Below are 25,709 nucleotides of genomic sequence, written 5' to 3'. Positions count from 1 at the left end.
TTTGCATAATTTTGTATCTATACAAAAATTTTTTTTAAGTTTGTTTCTGTGCAAAATTTTAGCAATATTTTATTTCTATAGAAATTTTTTTAATATTATTTCAATAGAAATTCAAAATTTTTTCAAAATTTTCTTTCCATAGAAAATTAAAAAATAAAAATTACCGATTTGACGAAAATGAACCAAAGTCAACCAAATTCCATTTGGTCCGACCATAGGACCAAATTTAAACCTCTAATGCCCAATTTTTTTGTCGGCTAATTAAATATTCAATGTTAACGACACAAAAGCAAGAAAATTAATCAAGAAAAATGTATACGGTAAAATTCAGTATATGCTGCAAAGGCTCTTGAACAGTTTTAACTAAGTTTTTTTTTATTTTACCCCTTTTTTTGTCTTAAGGTTTGTTTTACTAAAAACGTCCTTATTTAATGAAGCCCCCCTAAAGGCGGGATTGGGCATTAGAGGGTTAAAAGTTAATAATTTTTTGGACTCATTTTGGTCCGATCGAATCAAAATGGCAACCCTGTATCTAAGCCACTCTCTTGTTATCAATGCTCTACCGATGATTCTCAAACTTACTTTCACATACCAGCATAACAAAGGCCAAATATAAAAGCAACAGACACGTGTACAAAACAAACTAACACAACAACGTCAGAATATTTAGAAACATGAAATTTTCTCCACTAAAACTTTATAAAATTAAAAAAATGCAAAACTATGCAATACCCTCGTATACTCTTACAATACCATATGTACCAAAAACCAAAAAAAAAATGGCGTATAAATATATAGATATTTTAAACTATGTTAAAATTTTTATTTTTATAAAAATCTTATTTATGATTTTCATTCGAAATTAAATTTGTTTCATCGGTCTTCATTTCACATTGATTTTTCGCACTTTCCCTTTGAAAACTTCAATTATGAAATGTTAAGTGCTGCAATTTGTGTTAAAGTTCCGGTTTACACTGTCACATTTTTTTTTTTTTTATATATGAATTCATATTTATTAAAGTTTTTAATTCTGTTTTTTTTTTTTTTTTGCATGTTAATATCCTCTAATATGATTGGCACTTCTTTCTTCGTAGTTTTAATGTGTTCCATGAAAATGTAATAAATTTAAAAGATTTCAGACCATAAAACATTCCGTGTTTTTTTTTATTCTCTTGTTTTTCTTCTTTATGTATGGTATGGCTGTTGATAAAATTCAATGCAGTCCTGTTGATAAAATTCAATGCAGTCCTGTGCATATTTTTTCCCTTGGTTTTTTTTAGAGGCGACTTATTTATTTATGTATTTATTTTCTATAATTTATGCCAATCCATATTAAGGCTGCGGTGAATATGTAAAGCAATAAATTGCCCTTTGTTCAAAGTCTTTCGAAGTCTTTATTGTTGAAGAGAGAGAGTTTTTTTTTTTTGTTTTATTCATCACATGGTTCACTTGCGTTTCTGGCAACACTCGACTCATTATTTAATGTCATCTTGATTCTTCGAAACTTTGACACTTATACGAATTCATTGAGGCCTTATTAAGTATAAAAATTGAATGTGAAAAGCATTGCCATTGAAATATTCATGACAATGGTGTGAGAGACGGAGAGCAGAGAGGGAGAGAGAAATTTAAAGGTAAAAGCCGTGAGTGAGTGAGTGTGAGCTAAAGTAAATTGTAGAGTAAATCTTCTGTTGTTGGCAAACTGGTAAGCATCTCTACGTTAACTCAATTTGAGGCCTTCTCTATTCTATCTCAATCTCCTTGAGGTTATTATTTATGCATGAATGAATGAAGCGCGAGTGTATCTGGGGCCCCCACGAAAAGTAATACGAAATATGTTGTCATGGTCTTCATGGGCGTCAGGCATTTGCTGTTACCTGTGATGTGTCGCCATATTAGTGATATTAATTAGCTTCAAACAATAACGCTATACACATATACATCCATCCATACACATATACGTGTTTCTTATAATCACTCTCAGAAAATGTATTACGTATTTCATTATAAGACTGGTGAAGAGAAAGTATGTAGAAAATTTAAATGAGAATATTTATGTATGCACATGTGTGTGTGTGCGCGTATTTGCAATAAATGAAAGACATTTATGAAATAAAATGGAAAAGGAGAAATAATGGCATATGCGGAGTATAGAAGATTCGTTTAAATGAAGTCTAGGGTACTATATTATGCATCACTAGTGTGCATTAAACCTTCCATTCGTTCACAGATATCCAGTCGAAATAAAAAGCATGGAACCCTAAATCAAGAAACGGGTAAGAGGCCTTAATGTTATATGCTAAACCTATTTGCTTCAAAGGCTCTAGAGAATGTTCGTATAGTAAAGCATCGTTAACTAAAGGTTGTAAATATCTGGACGGGATGGTGTACTTCCCATTGTAAAAAAAATTTAAAATTTAAAGGAAGTGATCTCTTCATATATTTTTTTTAATTTGGTAAGAGTATGGGATCTGTCTCCTACAAAACTTTATTTAAAATGTACCAAAATTTTTAAGTAAATCGCATTTTTAAAAATAAAATTGAAAATTATTCCACAAATATTTCGTTTTAAAAAGTTTTTCAGCAGTGGATTATCCCCTCTCAGTAATGCTGGTGACATTTCTGAGTGTTTCAAAACTTCTTTAAATGGTACTACAATCACCGATATCACAAAATAAATATTTTTTTTCAACAAATACAAATTTCGTAGTTTAAAAAAATTGGGGGTAAAAATTGCAAAAATTTCTTTAACGCCATACGAAATACGAGCATTTCTGGTAAATACGAATTTAGTAAATCTTTATGCTTCATTACATATTTTCACTTTCATGGTAGTTATTTTGAGAGGTTGTGATTTGTAAAACATTTTATTTATAAAAAACATATGGCAAAAAAAAAAACAAGTATATACGGCCGTAAGTTCGGCCAGGCCGAAGCTTATGTACCCTCCATCATGGATTGCGTAGAAACTTCTTCTAAACACTGCCACCCACAATCGAATTACTTAAGTTGCGGTAACACTTGCCGATGGCAAGGTATCTTAAAACCTCCTAACACCATCTTCTAAATTGTATGTAAGTACATACGTGGTATATATTAAATAAAAAAAGATCGATCCAATACGTATATAATTCAGTTTGACAAAGTAGACATAAAATTTTGACAAAATTTTCTACAGAAATAAAATTTTAACAAAATTTTCTATAGAAATAAAATTTTCACAAAATTTTCTATAGAAAGAAAATTTTGACAAAAATGTCTGCAGAAATAAAATTTTAACAAAATTTTCTATAGAAATAAACTTTTGACAAAATTTTCTATAGAAATAAAATCTTGGTAGAGTATTTTTGGCTCGAGTGGCAACCATGATTATGAACCGAATAAAATTTGAACAAAATTTTCTATAGAAATAAAATTTTGACAATGATGAAAATTTTATTATGAACCGAATAAAATTTTAACAAAATTTTCTCTAGAAATAAAATTTTGACAAAATTTTCTATAGAAATAAAATTTTGGTAGATTATTTTTGGCTCTAGTGGCAACCATGATTATGAACCGATATGGACCAATTTTTGTGTGATTGGACCAATTTTGGTATGGTTGTTAGCGACCATATACTAACACCACGTTCCTAATTTGAACCGGATCGGATGAATTTTGATCTTCCAAGAGGCTCCGGAGGTCAAATCTGGAGAACGTTTTATATGGGGGCTATATATAATTATGGATCGATTCGACCAATTTTTGCACGGTTGCTAGAGACCATATACCAATACCATGTACCAAATTCCAGCCGGATCGGATGAAAGTTGCTTCTCTTAGAGGCTCCGCAACCCAAATCTGGGGATCGGTTTATATGTGCGCTATATATAATTATGGACCGATGTGGACCAATTTTTGCACGATTGCTAGAGACCATATACCAACATCATGTACCAAATTTCAGCCGGATCGGATGAAATTTGCTTCTCTTTGAGGCTCCGCAAGCCAAATCTGGGGATCGGTTTATATGGGGGCTATATATAATTATTGACCGATATGGACCAATTTTTGCACGGTTGTTAGAGACAATATACCAACACCATGTACCAAATTTCAGCCGGATCGGATGAAATATGCTTCTCTTAGAGGCTCCACAAACCAAATCTGGGGATCGGTTTATATGGGGGCTATATATAATTATGGACCGATGTGGACCAATTTTTGCATGGTTGTTAGAGACCATATACCAACATCATGTACCAAATTTCAGCCGGATCGGATGAAATTTGCTTCTCTTTGAGGCTCCGCAAGCCAAATCTGGGGATCGGTTTATATGGGGGCTATATATAATTATGGACCGATGTCGACCAATTTTTGCATGATTGTTAGAGACCATATACTAACACCATGTACCAAATTTCAGCCGGGTCGGATTAAATATGCTTCTCTTAGAAGCTCCACAAGCCAAATCTTGGGATCGGTTTATATGGGGGCTATATATAATTATGGACCGATGTCGACCAATTTTTGCATGGTTGTTAGAGACCATATACCAACACCATGTACCAAATTTCAGCCGAATCGGATGAAATATGCTTCTGTTAGAGGCTCCACAAGCCAAATCTGAGGGTCCCTTTATATGGGGGCTATACGTAAAAGTGGACCGATATGGCCCATTTTCAATACCTACATCGATAACAACTACTTGTGCCAAGTTTCAAGTCGATAGCTTGTTTCGTTCGGAAGTTAGCGTGATTTCAACAGACGGACGGACGGACGGACATGCTTAGATCGACTCAGAATTTCACCACGACCCAGAATATATATACTTTATGGGGTCTTAGAGCAATATTTCGATGTGTTACAAACGGAATGACAAAGTTAATATACCCCCATCCTATGATGGAGGGTATAAAAACAAACAAAATATAACATAGAAAAAACAAACAAAATTAAAAAAAAATCGCCGGTGATTAGATTTGAACCAGATTTCTTTATTTTTATACCAGTCACCATCCCATTTGTAACTCATGGAAATATCGATTTCCGACTACCTAAAGTATATATTTTCTTGATTATAGCTGTTGGCCTTAGCAGCCAATTCTTCTTTCTCATACATTTACTGTATGATTAAAATAAACAAAAAATAAATAAATAAATATTCTTGATTGGGGAGAAAACGATATAGCCATGATCGTCTAGGTTAGATTAGGTTAGGTGGCAGCCCGATGTATCAGGCGCACTTAGACTATTCAGTTCATTGTGATACCACATTGGTGAACTTCTCTTTTATCACTGAGTGCTGCCCGATTCCATGTTAAGCTCAATGACAAGGGTCCTCCTTTTTATAGCCGAGTCCGAACGGCGTTCCACATTGCAGTGAAACCACTTAGAGAAGCTTTGAAACCGTCAGAAATGTCACCAACATTACTGTCCGTCTATCTGTCCGCTGTAATCACGCTACAGTCTTCAATAATGAAGCTCTCGTACTGAAATTTTTTATAAACTCATGTTTTGTCTGCAGGCAGGTCAAGTTCGTATTGGAAATGTCGTGGTGGACTTTTTGTAAACTTCAAAAATCGAAAAGTCCCATATGAATTTTTAGCATAAATTCAACAATTTATGCTAAAAATTCATCAAATTAAAAAAAAATCGGAATATTGTTTTATTTAAATTTTCGTGGAAGATAACAGGTGCTTTTTCAACAAGAAATATTTTATTCATTTATTGAATTTTTTTTATTTATTTATTTTTTTAAGTATACCTACAAACTAAATTTAAAACAAGCATATACGGCCGTAAGTTCGGCCAGGCCGAAGCTTATGTACCCTCCATCATGGATTGCGTAGAAACTTCATCTAAACACTGCCATCCGCAATCGAATTACTTAAGTTGCGGTAACGCTTGTCGATGGCAAGGTAACTTAAAACCTCCTAACACCATCTTCTAAATTGTATGTAAGTCCATACGTGGTATATATTAAATCAAAAAAGATCGATCCAATACGTATATAATTCAGTTTGACAAAGTAGACATAACATTTTGACAAAATTTTCTACAGAAATAAAATTTTAACAAAATTTTCTATAGAAATAAAATTTTCACAAAATTTTCTATAGAAATAAACTTTTGACAAAATTTTCTATAGAAATAAAATCTTGGTAGGTTATTTTTGGCTCGAGTGGCAACCATAATTATGAACCGAATAAAATTTGAACAAAATTTTCTATAGAAATAAAATTTTGACAATGATGAAAATTTTATTATGAACCGAATAAAATTTTAACAAAATTTTCTCTACAAATAAAATTTTGACAAAATTTTCTATAGAAATAAAATTTTGGTAGATAATTTTTGGCTCTAGTGGCAACCATGATTATGAACCGATATGGACCAATTTTTGTGTGATTGGACCAATTTTGGTATGGTTGTTAGCGACCATATACTAACACCACGTGCCTAATTTGAACCGGATCGGATGAATTTTGCTCCTCCAAGAGGCTCCGGAGGTCAAATCTGGAGAATGTTTTATATGGGGGCTATATATAATTATGGACCGATATGGACCAATTCTGGCACGGTTGTTAAAGATCATATACTAACACCATGTTCCAAATTACAACCGGATTGGATGAAATTTGCTTCTCTTGGAGACTTCGCAAGCCAAATCTGGGGATCGGTTTATATGGGGGCTATATATAATTATGAACGGATGTGGACCAATTTTTGAATGGTTGTTAGAGACCATATACCAATACCATGTACCAAATTTCAGCCGGATCGGATGCAATTTGCTCCTCTTTGAGGCTTCGCAAGCCAAATCTGGAGATCGGTTTATATGGGCGCCATATATAATTATGGACCGATGTGGACCAATTTTTGCACGGTTGTTAGGGACCATATACCAATACCATGTACCAAATTTCAGCCGGATCGGATGCAATTTGCTCCTCTTTGAGGCTTCGCAAGCCAAATCTGGAGATCGGTTTATATAGGGTCTATATATAAATATGGACCGATGTGGACCAATTTTTGCATGGTTGTTAGAGACCATATACCAACATCATGTACCAAATTTCAGCCGGATCGGATGAAATTTACTTCTCTTTGAGGCTCCGCAAGCCAAATCTGGGGATCGGTTTATATGGGGGCTATATATAATTATGGACCGATGTGGACCAATTTTTGCATGATTGTTAGAGACCATATACCAACACCATGTACCAAATTTTAGCCGGATCGGATGAAACATGCTTCTCTTAGAGGCTCCGCAAGCCAAATCGGGGGATCGGTTTATATGGGGGCTATATATAATTATGGACCGATGTGGACCAATTTTTGCATGATTGTTAGAGACCATATACCAACACCATATACCAAATTTCAGCCGGATCGGATGAAATATGCTTCTGTTAGAGGCTCCACAAGCTAAATCTGAGGGTCCCTTTATATGGGGGCTATACGTAAAAGTGGACCGATATGGCCCATTTTCAATACCATCCGACCTACATCGATAACAACTACTTGTGCCAAGTTTCAAGTCGATAGCTTGTTTCGTTCGGAAGTTAGCGTGATTTCAACAGACGGACGGACGGACGGACGGACATGCTTAGATCGACTCAGAATTTCACCACGACCCAGAATATATATACTTTATGGGGTCTTAGAGCAATATTTCGATGTGTTACAAACGGAATGACAAAGTTAATATACCCCCATCCTATGATGGAGGGTATAAAAAAATCGGAATATTGTTTTATTTAAAATTTCTTGGAAGATAACATGTACTTTTTCAACAAGAAATATGTTCTTCATTTATTTTATTTTTTATTTATTTTTTTTTTAAGTATACCTACAAACTAAATTTCTCCCAAATACCTGCAGTTGAAACAGAACTTTACAGAAGGCATTATGGAAAAATTGTTAAAGTTTATGAAATTTTGAACTATATTGCGGGAAATATTAATTTGGTAAATCTTTATGCTTAATAGTTCAGTTAACTAACATTACAAAAAAATTATTAAAATTAAGGAAACTATCTAATGTTGGAGAAATTTTAACTAAAATCTAATAATTTCCATGAAGTAAAAGAAATTAATTGGCTTTAGTGCCCCCTTATTTTTGAGTGTAATGTAATGACTTTACGATGAAATTGTAATAATAACGGTAATAAATTCTTATTCACCTTACACACATTGAGAGCAAGACATTATATTTGCTCTAATTATTCGATATTGAGTGAAAATTTAATTCGCTAACCAGGCCTCGTAACCTTCATATTTCTCCCTTCTTATAATAGGGTATTTCTCTATCAAAACACACACACATAACTGTATAAGATTGGTGTGTATGTCGTCGCGTAAAATGTCTCCCCAGGGCCAGTTTAACGACACCCAATGAAAGAAGCAACAGCTCACAGCAACTCAACTCACTATTAAGAACAAGCACACACAATAACAACGACAACGCAACAATAACAGCAGTCACTGATAACCGTTTTACCACACAGAAGGAAGCAGGTGAAAATACACTCATCGGCAGGGAACATAATTTTACCTTAACGGTATCCATTGCAACTTTTGTCATTCGATTTATTTGTTGCTGTTAGCGTTGTTGTTGTTGTTATTTTCGTTGTTAGCGGTGATGTTCCTTATTTCCTCTACAGTTGGAAACTTCAACTTTTTCAGCCATTCATTTTCAACAGTCTTAGGGTTTCACATGCTGTTCTTAACATCGCACCTCCATCCACAATAGAATTCCAGCACTTGTGTTTCGCATGCTACCATCTCCATCATCATCATCATCGTCACCATCACGAACAACAACGAAATTATTATCCTGTTCAACGCTATTGCCCCATTCACATTTCTTCAACTCGTGGATACTCCTCTTGGCCCCCAAAAATTAATGTTATGCCATTGTTTTATAAACTTCTTCATCCGTATAGGAGCAAAGAAACAAAAAAAAAAACAAGGAGGATATTTAATAACTTAAATTAAGCCGAAACACCTTTAAATGCAAACACACTCGATCGGGTCATGGCAAAGTCGATGAAAAAGAATCTTATGGAAATTATCGACAGTTTTCAATGGTACAGTGAGGATGCTTGGAGAAACGAAATTCAGACAAATTGAGACAATTTTCAAAAATTTTATGGGGTGGAAATTTAAGACCTTATGGATTTTTTTTATATATAAAATAATTCAGAAAGTATTTTGAGAAAATCACACATCGTACAAAGGGTAGCCAAAGCGATGTGTTACCAAGTTGACAATGTGAACACATGAAGTGAGAGCTAATTATATTTATTTTGTTGACATATCATTATATTGTTCAGAAGTCACCAAAAGCATTTGTGTCTGAGTTTATTTAAGAAGAGAGTCAGTCGATATGGTGTTCAAGCGTAATAATGTGATTACTTCGTATTTCGTATTAAAATGACAAAATGGTTTTTGTTGGCGGTCTCAAACTCCTTAAGGTTTAAGTTAGGTTGGGAGCCGCCGTAATACAATGGTTAGCATGCCCACCTTGCAAATGGACTAAAGATTATAAAATGGAATGAATAGTCAAAGTGAGCCTGAAATATCGGGTTGCCACTATGCCTAGCCTAACATAGGTTAGATTGAAAAGAGGATTCAGTTTGCCCAGTTTAAAGGGTGATACGGTCAAAATTTGGTCAATATAAACTTGACGTATTTCTTTCAACTTTGCATTTAAAAAACCTGAACACCCCTCATTTTGAAGGTGTGTGTGTGTGTGTAGAATGTTGCTCCTATTTTGATTTTGGAATTCACTCTTCAGTTGTCAAAATGGCGTTCAAGCAAGAAGAGCAGCGTATCAAAATTTTGCTCGCGCATCGCGAAAATCCGAGCTACTCGCACGCAAAGCTGGCAAAATCGCTAAAAGTTGCCAAATCAACCGTTACAAATGTAATTAAAGTGTTTGGGGAACGTTTGTCGACAGCCAGGAAGTCTGGATCGGGGGGAAATCGAAAACCGGAAGCCGCTGACACGACAAAGAGAGTTGCCGGTAGTTTCAAGCGAAACCTCTCTCTCCGAGATGCCGCAAATAATCTGGGTGTATCGTCTACAACCGTGCATCGAACCAAAAAACGAGCCGGACTATCGACTTACAAGAAGGTAGTGACTCCAAATTGCGATGATAAATAAAATACGACGGCCAAAGCGCGATCCCGGAGGCTGTACACGACGATGCTGACGAAGTTTGACTGCGTGGTAATGGACGACGAAACCTATGTCAAAGCCGACTACAAGCAGCTTCCGGGACAGGAGTTTTATACGGCAAAAGGAAGGGGAAAGGTAGCAGATATTTTCAAGCACATAAAACTGTCAAAGTTCGCAAAGAAATATCTGGTTTGGGAAGCCATCTGTACCTGTGGCTTGAAAAGCAGCATTTTCATAGCTTCCGGGACTGTCAACCAAGAAATTTATGTGAAAGAGTGTTTGAATAAACGTCTGCTGCCTTTCCTGAAGAAACACGGTTGTTCCGTACTGTTTTGGCCGGATTTGGCATCTTGCCATTACGGTAAAAAGGCCATGGAGTGGTACGCCGCCAACAACGTGCAGGTGGTTCCCAAGGACAAGAACCCTCCCAACACGCCAGAGCTCCGCCCAATTGAGAAATACTGGGCTATTGTCAAGCGGAACCTAAAGAAGACCAAAAAAACTGCTAAGGACGAGCAGCAGTTCAAGGCAAACTGGCTTTCTGCGGCGACGAAGGTGGACAAGGTGGCTGTACAAAATCTGATGGCAGGTGTCAAGCGTGAGGCCCGGCAATTCGGATTTGGAAAAGCGAAAGCCTAACTGAATATTTTTCCTGAATTTTATACTAATTGAACTTGAAAAAGAAATTTAATTTAATTTTTAAAATAAACGATTTCACCGATTTACACTCGTTTTCCCCTGACCAAATTTTGACCGTATCACCCTTTAATGTCGGCTCACATACACCTAAGACAATATTCGGAATTGGAAATGTGTCTAACGTTTCCTCTAATTTATCTCCAGTCCCTGGAAACAGGACACCATGAAACCTATACAGCACCATGAAACCTATACAGCAAATTTCCTTGAATACATCTCCTCACAAGGCGAAAACAAATTGTGTTATTAAATTGCTAGAAAGTCGAATAAAAATGGTCTCGAAATGTCCTCTCGGGACATCGCACAGTGGTTCCAAATCGCTGACAAAATCCAAAATTAATTGACCCAATTAATTATACCCTACACCATAGGATGGGGGGGGGGTATATTAACTTTGTCATTCCGTTTGTAACACATCGAAATATTGCTCTAAGACTCCACACTTTATATATATATATATATATATATATATATATATATATATATATATATATATATATATATATATATATATATATATATATATATATATATATATATATATATATATATATATATATATATATATATATATATATATATATATATATATATATATTCAGGGTCGTGGTGAAATTCTGAGTCGATCTAAGCATGTCCGTCCGTCTGTTGAAATCACACTAACCTCCGAACGAAACAAGCTATCGACTTGTTGTTATTGATGTAGGTTATGTTAGGTTAGGTGGCAGCCTGATGTATCAGACTCACTTAGACTATTCAGTCTATTGTGGTACCACATTGGTGAACTTCTCTCTTATCACTGAGTGCTGCCCTATTCCATGTTAAGCTCAATGATGTAGGTCGGATGGTATTGCAAATGGGCCATATCGGACCACTTTTACGTATAGCCCCCACATATACCGATGCTTAGATTTGGCTTGCGGAGCCTCTTGGAGGAGCAAAATTAATCCGATCTGGTTGAAATGTGGTACATGCTGCCAGTATATGGTCTCTAACAACCATGCAAAAATTGGCCCATGTCGGTCCATTATTATATATAGCCTCTTGCGGAGTCTCTTGGAGGAGCAAAATTCATCCGATCTGGTTGAAATTTGCTACATGCTGCTAATAAATGGTCTCTAACAACCATGCAAAAATTGCTCCATGTCGGTCCATAATTATATATAGCCCACATATAAACCGACGCTCAGATTAGCTTTGCGGAGCCTCTTGGAGGAGCAAAATTCATCCGATCTGGTTGTAATTTGGTACATGGTGCTAGTATATGGTCTCTAACAACCATGCAAAAATTGGTCCATGTCGGTCCATAATTATATATAGCCCCCATATAAACCGATCCTCTGATTTGGCTTGCGGAGCCTCTAAGAGAAGCAACAGAGTGTGTTGCACTGTGTTAGAACACCGTGGGAGCGTATGAGGGATATTAAGCTAATAACAATGCGTATACGCACGGATGGAATTGCACAACGAAAAAGGAACAAGTAAGGAAAGTCTAAAGTCGGACGGGACCGACTATATTATGTTATACCCTGCACCATTTTGTAAATCAAAATTTTCGATACCATATCACATCCGTCAAATGTGTTGTGTGCTACATATATATAAAGGTTTGTCCCAAATACATACATTTAAGGTCTGGACAGAATTTGATAGACATCTTCAAATGTTTAGGCTCAAAATTTAAGTCGGCCAATGCAATGGAACACAATGTTAGTAAAAAAAAGTATGGGAAACATTTAAATTAAATATATATATATATATATATATATATATATATATATATATATGTATGCCTTGCGCATGTTTTCGGTACATTTTTTCAATATATCGCATACATTGGGTACATTTCGATGTTTTGGGGACTGTCCCTGAAATTTTCTGTTACCTTCCGCATATTTCAGGGACGGTGATATTTTCGGTACATTTACAAACAAAATTCGTTTTTGGGTTTTTTTGAAACCTCCACTTTTCCACAACATTTTTAGCTATTTAATATCAAACAATTCATTCACCTTGTATTATATTTTTTAAATTTAAATTTATTATTATTTTGCCAGGGTTGCCATAAATTTAGATGAAAATTTGTTCCGTTACGGCGTCAAGGTTTTAATTTCTGATCGCCTTCGGACTCCAGTATGGTATGAAACCCAGATGAGTAGTTTAATATTGAAGAAGAAGAAAATAAATATACTATTGAATAGAACTACAGGCAAATTTTAGTAATGTTTACAAATTTTACGACAAAAATCTGGGTATTCTGGCTTTATTTGCCCAAATCGGAAGACCATATATATTGGGACTTTGTCCACGTCTGAGCTGCTTTGGATCGAATTCGGCTCACTTAAATATAATGTTAAATTTAGTCTCCATGTAAAATATCTATTCAATTGGTTTAAAATCTCGGGGGTAAAATGTGGGTATCCTAGCCATATTTACCCCGTCGAGAAAACATATATATGGGGTCTACATTTATATCTGAACAGATTTTTACCAAATATGGCACACATTACTAAAATTTTAATTGCACTCCCATTCCCTGCGATTAAAAGTTTTCGGAGTGGTCACAAGAATCTAAATCGGGCGAAAGATATATATGGGAGCTATATCTGAACCGATTTCAAACAACATCTACGTTCATTTCATCTACTCCCTTCCAAAATTTTAAATAAGTCAGAGTAACACTTTGGCCTTTATGTAAAATCTACATCTGAACCGATTACAACCAACATTGGTATGTATAGTGGGATTGTCAGTTCTACTCCCTGTGCAAAATTTCAAGTAAATCGGAGTAAAACTTGGGCCTCTGTTGTCATATGAGTGTAAATCGGTCTCATATACATATATGGATGCTATACCTACATCTGAACCGATTTCAATCAACTTTGGAATGTATAGGTAGATTGCCACTTCTACTCCCTGTGCAAAATATCATGTAAATCGAAGTAAAACTATGGCTTCTATGGCCATATGAGTCTAAATCAGGCGAAAGACATATATGGGAGCTATATCTGAATCTGAACCAAATTCAAACAACATCTACTTTCATTTCATCTACTCCCTGTCCAAAATTTAAAATAAGTCGGAGTAACACTTTGGCCTGTATGTAAAATCTACATCTGAACCGATTTCAATCAACTTTGGAATGTATAGCTAGATTGCCACTTCTACTCCCTGTGTAAAATATCATGTAAATCGAAGTAAAACTATGGCTTCTATGGCCATATGAGTCTAAATCAGGCGAAAGACATATATGGGAGCTATATCTGAATCTGAACCAAATTCAAACAACATCTACTTTCATTTCATCTACTCCCTGTCCAAAATTTAAAATAAGTTGGAGTAACACTTTGGCCTGTATGTAAAATCTACATCTGAACCGATTTCAACCAACATTGGTATGTATAGCTAGACTGTCAGTTCTACTCCCTGTGCAAAATTTCAAGTAAATTGGAGTAAAACTTAGGCCTCTGTGGTCATATGAGTCTATGGGAGCTATGTCTAAATCTGAACCGACTTCAAGCAGCTTTGGCACGTATAGCTTGAACGACACTTTTGATCCCTTTGCAAAATTTCAAGTAAATCGGTGTAAAACTGTGCTCATATGACTGTAAATCGGTCTAATGATATATATGGGAGCTATGTCTTCAATCACAGAAATGATAGTATCAATCACCACAGTCAATTAAAAAATTAATTGATCCAATTAAAAAATTGATTGTTTTATTTATTGATTATTTATTCTTGTGATTGATTTTTGTTTTAATTAAGAAATTTGTTGAATCAATTAAATTTTTAATTGAATATTTTTGAAAATTCAATTAGAATTATAATTGGAAATATTTTGGTGAAATTTTTTTCTATGTAAATGTTATTATTAGTTGATGGGGAATTATGTAGAGCAACAATTCAAGAAGTTTATATTTATTTAAAAGTAATTGCACGAAAAAAAGAGGCAGTCATATTATTTCGCACAAATATGTTTAGGACTCTCTTCTCGATGATACTTGCTGATATTCGCTTTTCGGAGAAACGAACTAAGATTCCTTTTTAAATATATCACTTCCAGTTCAAATTTTCCAAACTCTTCGACGCAATGTACTTCTATGTACAATGATTTGGGGGTCTTAAAACACCAGTCAAATCAATACCCCGACCATCCCCAAATGACCGCATATACGAAGCGACCGATTAATATTTCTTGAAAAATGAGACTTCTGGTCCAAGTTCCCAACGCATTGCATCAATTCGCTGTAAACGTTGATATAAATAAGTGAGAAGACCACGCCTGTTTCGTTGCACAGCAGAATTGCGAAAATTCAAAAGTGGACATTAAGTTCGATCACCCGAAGTTGAATAATTGGCCCTATAAAGATAATTCATTCATATTTGGAACATCGAATTTCCGCCTGAGCACAATTTCCGTCGAATATAGCCTTGATTTCCTCCACAACTTGTCATTCGTCATCCTACGAATTAAATTAAAAAATTTTTATTGAAGACTTTATAGTACAATCACTAATCAAAGAAAATTAAATGAATTAGAAGATAGATGTTACCCAAATCAAAGGCAGATATTGATTACAATCTCCTTTCCAATTCTTTAAATAATTCAAATGCCTTGTTTGATTTGCTTTTTTCCTGCTGTATTGCTTGAAATATTTGCATTCGTTTGTTTGGCGTTAGAATTTATTTTTCCGAGCCAAAATAAGATCTTTGAACAGCTGATGATTGCACTCCCTTGCATAGCACCTAAACAAAATCGTTTACAATAAAGCGTAACATCGTAACATTCAATGACGATAATAGGTCTGTTTTCCATAACATTACCTGGCCTTTTTTAAACAATTTTGAGATAGGGTCTGAATATTCCACCGAAACTAACAAATTTTAATATAATTTTGTGTAACGAATCGTGGTCATCTCCAGAAAAAGGACGGTACTATGTTTGGTTTACGAGTTGAAAATCACAATCTTCGTCGTTATGCTGTTACTATGTTCGTTTCTGTGAAAAACGAATATCAGCATTTATCACAGTGAATGGGGTCCCAAACACAGAGTTATTAATATATTTCAGCGAAATCATATGCCACCCTATATTTCGGTGCGAAAATATCAGCGTTAAATAATAATCTGTTCGAAAAAACCTGGAGTATAACGGGTTTCCGTACGAAAACGTGATCGTAGTACTAGGCTTTACTTTAAAATAATACTCTGTTATACTCCATACCGCAAGCTAAGGCTTTCTTATCCATTAGTAAAAGAAAACAAACCTATTATTTTGGCATTTTAACGAACTTCTGCAAAAGACAATGTAGTATTAAAAATTAGTTTTGTCAAATGTTTCAATCGTCTTGCAGTTTGCGTCGAAAAATAACAATAACAAAGTTATACCAAAATTATGATTGAACGTCAAAATAGAATTTAGATCGTTAAATATTTTAACATGTTTTGAAAAAACGCATTTTTAAAATTTAAAAACAAAATGCATATTGGGTAAAAATAGTGTATTTTAAACAGAAAATGTTCAGTGACAATTTTGTCAAAAAACTTAGTTTTCGAAATATCGATCGTTGAAAAGTTTAATATTTTAAAATGTTTTGGACAAATGGCTGCATTTATACTAAATTAAAAAACAGAGCATATTAGTATAAATAGTGTATTTTAAATAGAAAATGTAAAACAATTTTTTTGCCAAAAAAGTTTAGTTTTCGAAAAATCGATAGCTGAACATTTACATATTGTAAAATTGTTTACTCAAATGGCTGCATTTTTTAAAAATTTTAACAAAACAATGTATATTGGATCTAAAAAGTGTCTTTTAAAAACAATATGTTAAGTACCAATTTATTCAAAAAAGCTATTTTTCCAAAAAATGTCCAAATATTTAAATTTTCAACGATCGATCTCCCCAAAAATTAAGCATTTTTGTCGAAATTGTTACTCACGTTTTCTCCTTAAAATACACTATGTTATTTATACCCAATATGCATTTTTTTGTTAAATTTTTTAAAAACTCCAGCCATTTTTCCAAAAAATTTTAAAATATTTAAAATTCCAACGAACGATATATCGAAAACTAAACTTTTTAACAAAATTGTTACTAACCGTTTTCTCTTTAAAATACCCTATTTATACCCACTATGAATTTTTGTTAAATTAGAAACAAACAAAAATGCAGCCATTTCTCAAAAAATATCTCGAAAACTAAGCTTTTCTGACAACATTTTTACTTGAAATTTTCTCTTTACAATACGCTATTTATAGCAATATGCAATTTTTGATTAAATATTGTAAAATATTTAAATTTTCAACGATGCATATCTCGAAAACTAAGCATTTTTGAGCAAAATGTTACTTAACATTTTCTCTTTAAAATACACTATTTATATCCAATATGCAACTTTTTTGTTAAATTTTGTAAAAAATGCAGCCATTCTTCCAAAAATTCTAAAATATTTAAATTTTCAACAATCGATATCACGAAAACTAAGCTTTTTGACCAAATGTTTACTTAACATTTTCTCTTTAAAATACGCTACTTATACACAATATGCTCTTTTTGGTTACGTTTTGTTAAAAAATGCAGCCATTTTTTCAAAAAATTAAAATTTTGAAATTTTCAACGATAGATATCTCAAAAACTAAACTATTTTGAGAAAAATCTTACTTATTTTAATTTTCTCTTTAATATACACTATTTATATCCAACATGCAACTTTTTTGATAAATTTACTAATAAATGCAGCCATTTTTCCAAAAATTCTAAAATATGTAAACTTTCAACGATCGATATTTCGAAAATTAAGCTTTTTTGAGAAAAATGTTACACAACATGTTCTCTTAAAAATACGCCAATATGCTCTTTTTGGTTAAATTTTGTAAAAAAAATGCAGCCATTTTTTTCAAAAAATTTTGACATTTTTAAATTTTCACCGATCGATATATCGAAAACTAAGCTTTTTTAGAAAAATGTTATTTAAAAATGTTACATAACATTTTCTCTTAATAATACACCAAAATGCACTTTTTGGTTAAATTTTGTAAAAAAATGCAGTCAATTTTTTTAAAATATTTAAATTTTCAATGATCGATATCTCGAAAACTAAGCTTTTTTGACAACAATTTTACTTCACATTTTCTCTTTAAAATACACTATTTTTATCCAATACGTTCCTTTTTTGTTAAATTTTCTAAACAATGCAGCCAATTTTGCAAAGTTCTAAATTATTTAAATTTTGAATGATCAATATCTCAAAAACTCAGCTTTTTTGACAAAATTTTTACTTAACATTTTCTCTTTAAAATACGCTATTTATACCCAATATGCACTTTTTGGTTAAATTTGGTAAAAAAATGCCGCCATTTTTCAAAAAATTTTTAAATTTTAAACGATCAATATCTCAAAAACTAAGCTTTTTTGACAAAAGTTTTACTTAACATTTTCTCCTTAAAACACGCTACTTATACCCAATATGCACTTTTTGGTTACATTTTAGTAAAAAAGTGCAGAAAATTTTTCAAAAAATTTTAAAATATTTAAATTTTCAACGATCGATATCTCGAAAACTAATAATTTTTGACAAAATTTTTACTTAACATTTTCTCTACGCTATATATACCCAATATGTGGAGCCATTTTTCAAAAAATTTAAAAAATTTAAATTTTCAACGTTATCTCGTTGAAAAATTTTTTTTAACAAAATTTTTACTTAACATTTTCTCTTTAAAATACGTTATTTATACTCAATATGCACTTTTTGGTGAAATTAAAAAAAAATGCACCCATTTTTCCAAAATATTCTTAAATATTTAAATTTTCAATGACCGATATCTCGAAAACTAAGCTTTTTTGACAAAATTTTTACTTAACATTTTCTCTTTCAAATACGCCATTTATACCCAATATGAACTTTTTGGTTAAATTAAAAAAAAAAAAAAACAATGCGGCAATTTTTTCAAAAAAATTTATAATATTTAAATTTACAACGATCGATATCTCGAAAACTAAGCTTTTTGGACAACAATTTTACATAACATTTTCTCTTTCAAATGCACTTTTTATTCTCAATATGCACTTTTTGGTTAATTAAAAAAAAAAAACGCAGCAATTATAAAATATTTAAATTTTCAACATTTGATATCTTGAAAACTAAGCTTTTTTGACAACAATTTTACTTCACATTTTCTCTTTAAATTACACCATTTACATCCAATATGCGAATTTTGTGTTAAATTTTGTAAAAAATACAGCCATTTTTCCAAAAAATTCTAAATATTAAAATTTTCAACGACCAATATCTCGAAAACTAAGCTTTTTTGAAAAAAATTTTACTAACCATTTTCTCTTTCAAATACGCTATTTATACCCAATATGCACTTTTATGTCAAATTTAAAAAAAAAATGCGGCCATTTTTTAAAATAAATTTAAAATATTTAGATTTTCAACGACTGATATCTCGAAAACTAAGATTTTTTGACAAAATTTTTACATAACATTTTCTTTTTAAAATACGCTAGTTATACCCATGATGCAACTTTTTTGTTAAATTTTGTAAAAAATGCTGCCATTTTTCAACAAAAAGTTAAAATATTTAAATTTGCAGAGATCAATATCTCGAAAACTATGCTCTGTTAAGAAAAATGCTACTTAACATTTTCTCTTTAAAATACGCTATTCATACCCAAAATGCACTTTTTGTTAAATTTTATATAAAAAAATACAGTCGTTTTTCCAAAAAATTTTGAAATGTGTAAATTTTCCACGATCGATATCTCGAAAACTTTTTTGACAAAATTTTTACGTAACATTTTCTCTTTAAAATACGCTATTTATAACCAATATGCAGCTTTTTTGTTCAATTTTGTAAAAAATGCTGCCAATCAAAAAAAATTTAAAATATTTCAATGATCAATATCTCGAAAACTAAGCTCTTTTGACAAAATTTTTACTAAACATTTTCTCTTTCAAATACGCTATTTATACCCAAAATGCACTCTTTTGTTAAATTTTCTAAAAAAATGCTGCCAATTTTCCAAGACAATTTAAAATATTTAAATTTTTAACGAACGATATCTCGAAAACTAAGCTTTCTTGGAAAGTTTTTGCTTTACATTTTCTTTTCAAAATACGCTATTTATACCCATCATGCAACTTTTTTGTTAAATTTTGTGAATAACAACAAAAATTTAATAAAATTAAAATTTGAACCGATCGATATCTCGAAAACTGAGAGTTTTTGGGAAAATGTTTACTAAACATGTTCTCTTTAAAGTACACTATTTATACCTACTATGTTTTTTTTTAATTTTGTAAAAAATGCAGCAATTTTCAAAAAAAAAGTTTAAAATATTTATGCCCCGTTCCTGTATATCGAATTCGAATGAATTTGGGTTTCTCTATTCTTGAAAGTTCCATTCGTTTGTATGAGAATACATTGAGTATCAAAAATTAGTATTTTCAAATTTTTGGCCTGAGAATTCATTCAAATGTTAACAATGTTTTTACTTTTTTCTTGACACATATTGTATATGTTCGCTTGTACTCGATAACAAAATAACATATGAAGTGACTTGCCTTTCGACATAGAGGAATCAAAATGAATTTTCTTTCGTTTGGATTACCAAAGGAAGCTTTCGTTCGATATACAGGAACAGGGCATTGAATTTTCAACGATATTGATCTCACAATAGGAAGGTTAGGTTAGGTTAGGTGGCAGCCCGATGTATCAGGCTCACTTAGACTATTCAGTCCATTGTGATACCACATTGGTGAACTTCTCTCTTATCACTGAGTGCTGCCCGATTCCATGTTAAGCTCAATGACAAGGGACCTCCTTTTTATAGCCGAGTCCGAACGGCGTTCCACATTGCAGTGAAACCACTTAGAGAAGCTTTGAAACCCTCAGATGTCACCAGCATTACTGAGGTGGGATAATCCACCGCTGAAAAACTTTTTGGTGTTCGGTCGAAGCAGGAATCGAACCCACGACCTTGTGTATGCAAGGCGGGCATGCTAACCATTGCACCACGGTGGCTCCCGTGGGAAACATTTTCGGCTTCGAACAGGCCCATTATCAGATTTCAAAGATAGGAATATATGGCAACACTATTATATTGTTTACATTGTTTCTTTGCGTTTCTACTCAATTGATTTTGTCTTATATTTTTTTGTCGTCGTTTTGTTTTTTCTAATTGAACTGCAACATCATCAATATCAAAGATGTTGAATTGGCGTATAAAATGGAATTTGCTATATCGGGTCGTTCAAGTTTTAAAGGTTGTAATCATAATATTGCCCAAGGATCCTTGCGTATTACGGCTGTGGTTCAATGCGGTTTCCATGACAAAATTGTGTTTCCTTAAGAAACAGTGTCTATACTCGGTACGTGACATACAGAACTTGGAAAACATTCGTTATGGAGACCAAGGTCGAATGCACATCCGTTGTGAAAGCAGAAATATTGGAAGTTTGCAAGTTTAGCATTAAATATGCCAAATCTGAAAGAGCCTGTCGTGGCTGTGACTTGAAAATTTTTAATGGCCAAATTCGAGTTCGTAAACACGACTTATGATAAAGAAATTGGTATGGAGTATGGTGTTTAAGCTTTATGACATCCTATGGAATGCTTTGCTCAATTACGTACCGAATTAGGATGGCTTGATACAGGAAACAATATGACCGGTTTCAAACAGAAGGCGACATGAAACTCATAGATATGCTTTTGTCTTCTATGTAGGCTGAATGTACCAGTCGCAAAAAACTAATGCCCTGTTTCTGTATGTCGAACGAAAACCCAGTCGACTGAAAAGCAGTCACTCGAATTCGAATCAATTTGGGTTTCTGTATTTTTGAAAGTTCGATTCGTTTGTATGAGAATACATTCATTATCAAAAATGAGTATTTTCAATTTTTTGGCCTGAGAATTCATTCAAATTTTAAAATGTTTTTACTTTTTTCTTGACACTTATTGCATATGTTCGTTTGCTACTCGACAACAAAATATGAAGTGACTTGCCTTTCGACATAGAGAAACCCAAATCAATTTTCTTTCGTTTGAAATACTCTCGTTCGACATACAGAAACAGGGTATAAGCTAAAGCTTGAAGTAACCCACGGCGATAATTTAAAATGTACTACAGTCAAGTATGTTACAAAACTTCCAGCAGAAAAATAACTGTTTTGGACGTGGTCGAACAATGTCGTTCCTTCTACACAATGAATTTATAGTTTATGATCTTACAAAAATAAAGATTTTGATATAGTACAAGTGTAGATTTATATTTACTTGTATTACGCATGTATCACACGATAAATCATACACTGAAACAAATATCGGTTGTTATTTGCAATAAACTTTTAACGGCAGTTTTGTTAATATCATTTACAACAATTCACTTCAATTTCAAAAAACTAATCCCCATAATTGATGCCCTGTTCCTGTATATCGAACGAAACCCCATTCGAAAGAAAGGCAGTCACTCGAAGTCGAATGAATTTGGGTTTCTCTATTTTTGAAAGTTCGATTCGTTTGTATGAGAATACATTCATTATCAAAAATGAGTATTTTCAAATTTTTGGCCTGCGAATTAATTCATATGTTAACAATGTTTTTACTTTTTTCTTGACACATATTGTATATGTTCGTTTATTACTCGACAACAAAATATGAAGTGACTTGTCTTTCGAAATAGAGGAACCAAAATCAATTTTTTTTCGTTTGGAATACGAAAGAAAGCTCTCGTTCGATATACAGGAACAGGGCATGAGTATTTTTAATAGAGACGCAGTTCATGGTATTACTTAAAATTTAAAAACTTTACTAAAAAAATTGTGGTCAACAAAAATTACAACGATGAAGTTGATTTTTCGTTCAAATTATGAAAGTTTTACTAATAGTTATTACAAAACTAAGTCCTCCTACACTGTTCAAATTTATAACACTATTATTTTGTCTATAGTTTGCGCTCATATGACCATAGATACTTACTCCGATTTACGTGAAATTTTGAAAAGGGAGTATACTTCTAGCTATACATGACAAAATTGGTTAAAATCGGGTCAGATTTAGATATAGTTCCAAAATATCACTCTACCTATATACATTTATGTGACCACAGAGGCAAACGTTTTACTCCAATTTACTTGAAAATTTGCAAAGTGAGTAAAATTTACATTCTAGCTATACATGAGAAAGTTGGTTGAAATCGGTTCAGATTTAGGTATAGCTCCCATATATATATATGATTCGATCGACTTGCACTCATATGACCATAGAGTCCAAAGTTTTACTCCGATTTACATGAAACTTTGCGAGTAGAATTGGGATTGTTGCTACACTCAAAAAAAAGTTTACTTGGATCCAAAGATTTTGACCTTCCCTTAAGGATTTTGGTATTGATTCCGAGTCAAAGATTCGGCTTCTTTAATATAAAAACAATTTTAGCGACCTATCTGGCGTTAAATTTAGGATCAATAGAATTAAAGTTAGGATACAGATCTCATTTATGGAATTTTCATCCTTTTTTCGCGGTATATTAATAGAACAATTCACGTACAAACAAATTCAAAATATAAAATGTTTCCTTAATTTCAAAAAAAACTTTAAACCAAGGATGCAAAATCCTCAAAAAATAAGTATTAGCCTATATTTGAAGCGTTTTTATCTTAAATCTTAAGATTCAATATTTCAGTTAATTTAAGGACGATTTCTTTAAATCAAAAATGTGTTTCTTTACTTTAAGGAAATTTTGCCTTGGTTCAAAGACATACGACTTTATCGGAGGGATGCAAATTTCCAAAATTTGTGTCCTAAATTTGCGCATCCTAAAACATAGGTTGCGTAATCTTTAATATCACGTAAATATTTTTTTTCAGTGTATGCAGGTCCAATTTTGAGGAAATCGGTTTAGATTCAAATATAGCTCTTATCATTCGACCGATTTAAAACCATATGACAATGGAGGTCAAATTTTTACTCCGATTTATGTGAAATTTTGCACAGAGTGTAGAAGTGACATTCCAGCTATGCATGCCAAGTTTGATTGAAATCGGTTCAGTTTCATATGTAGCTCCCATATATATTTTTCGCTCGATTTACACTCATGACCACAGAGGCCAAAGTTTTACTCCAATTTTCGTGAAATTTTGCACGGGGAGTAGAAGTAACATTCTAGATATATATGACAAAGTTGGTTGAAAGCGGTTCAGATTTAGATGTAGCTCCCATATATATCATTCGCCCGATTTAGACTCAGGCCAAAGTTTTACTCCGATTTACGTGAAATTTGACACAGGGAATAGAAGTGACATTCCAGCTATGCCTGCTAAAGTTTGTTGATATAGGTTCAGATTCAGATATAGTTCCCATATATATCATTCGCCCGATTGACACTCATATGACCACAGAGTCCAAAGATTTACTCCGATTTACATGATATTTTGCATAGGTAGTGGAAGCGACATTCTAGTTACATGTTTCAAAGATGATTGAATCAGTTCAGATTCAAATATAGGTCTAAAATTTTGCACAGGGATGTGACATTCTAGCTATATATGTCAAAGTTGGATGAAATCGCTTCAGATTTAGATATAGCTCCCATATACTTCCTTCGCCTGATACACAATCATATGACCACAGGGTCCAAAGTTTTACTCCGATTTTCGTGAAATTTTGCACGGGGAGTAGAACTAACATTCTAGATATATATGACAAAGTTGGTTGAAATCGGTTCAGATTTAGATATAGCTCACATATATATCTTTCGTCCGATTTACACGCATATGACCACAGAGGCCAAAGTTTTACTCCGATGTACGTGGAATTTTGCACAGGGAGTAGAGTTAGAATTGTAATTGTGCATGCCGAATTTGGTGAAAATCAAAAATCGCCCGATTTAGACTCGTATGGCAATGGAGATCTAAGTTGCCGTCTGATTTAAGTGAAATTTGACACAGAGGCCAAAACATTGCTCCGATTTACGTGAAATTTTGCACAGGGACTAGAAGTAACATTCTAGATATGAATGCCAAAGCAAGTTGAAATAGGAATAGAAATATATTTTTACTCCGATTTACTTGAAATTTTGCACAGGAGTAGAAATGACGTTGTAGTTATAGATTCACTCGGATTTACTTCAAATTTTGCTAAACTATTCTATACCAATTGATTGGTAGGCTAGTTCTTTTGGTAGTTTTGACTATTTTTTACATCTTATTTACATTTCGTTCATTTTTTTCTTCTTCTTATTGAAATCAGTGTTGCCAGGGAAATTTTTCGGTTTACCCTACAAGGCCTAAAAAAGTTCCCTACTTCTCCTACATTCCCAAAAAATGTTCCCTACAATTTCCCCTACAGTAATTTTCGTTAAATTTAAACAAAAATTAGTAAAAAGTGTTGTTCTATGTGCTTTATTATCTTAAAACATATGAAAATGCAATGTATATTACGTAAAAATAAATTTGCATTCAGTCTTATAAAAATTTATTAATCTCAAAAATAGTATAGGTCCTTAGAGGAATTAACTTTTAGATACGTAGTCTGTCATTTGAAACAAAGTCTCTATTGTCTCTATTGTTGGCCTATACTTCATGTTCGGTAAAGAACATACTGAGATGTACTTCAAAATTGCTCACCAAATTTGGTAGATCACTTTTTTCGCAAAATAACATATATTTATTGGCGAAAGATTTTTTATGTGAAGCTTTTATTTACCATGTTTCTCAAGTTCTCATTTACCACAGCTCATCTTTCACAGAATTTTCCACAGAAATTTTCCTAGAAAATAAATAAACTAATAACAAAAGTATAGTTCCTAAATTTTAGACCATTTTTCGCTGGAGA

General features: G+C 32.9%; 2 long non-coding RNA genes across 2 annotated transcripts in view; both read right to left on the bottom strand.

Annotated features, from left to right (window-relative positions):
* The window catches only part of LOC142237589 (uncharacterized), a 146,502-nt gene that overhangs the window by 77,222 nt on the left and 43,571 nt on the right, over positions 1 to 25,709 (bottom strand). The window lies entirely within an intron of this gene.
* LOC142239152 (uncharacterized) lies at positions 14,687 to 15,591 on the bottom strand. Its single transcript, XR_012722933.1, has 2 exons — positions 15,425 to 15,591; positions 14,687 to 15,334 (listed from the first exon to the last, which is right to left on the bottom strand). It is a non-coding gene; the product is annotated as an uncharacterized LOC142239152 (long non-coding RNA).

This window comes from Haematobia irritans, chromosome 5 (assembly GCF_050003625.1).
Source record: "Haematobia irritans isolate KBUSLIRL chromosome 5, ASM5000362v1, whole genome shotgun sequence".
NCBI lineage: Eukaryota > Metazoa > Arthropoda > Insecta > Diptera > Muscidae > Haematobia > Haematobia irritans.
Note: the sequence above shows the minus strand (reverse complement) of the source record. Positions and strands in the feature narration are given on the sequence as shown.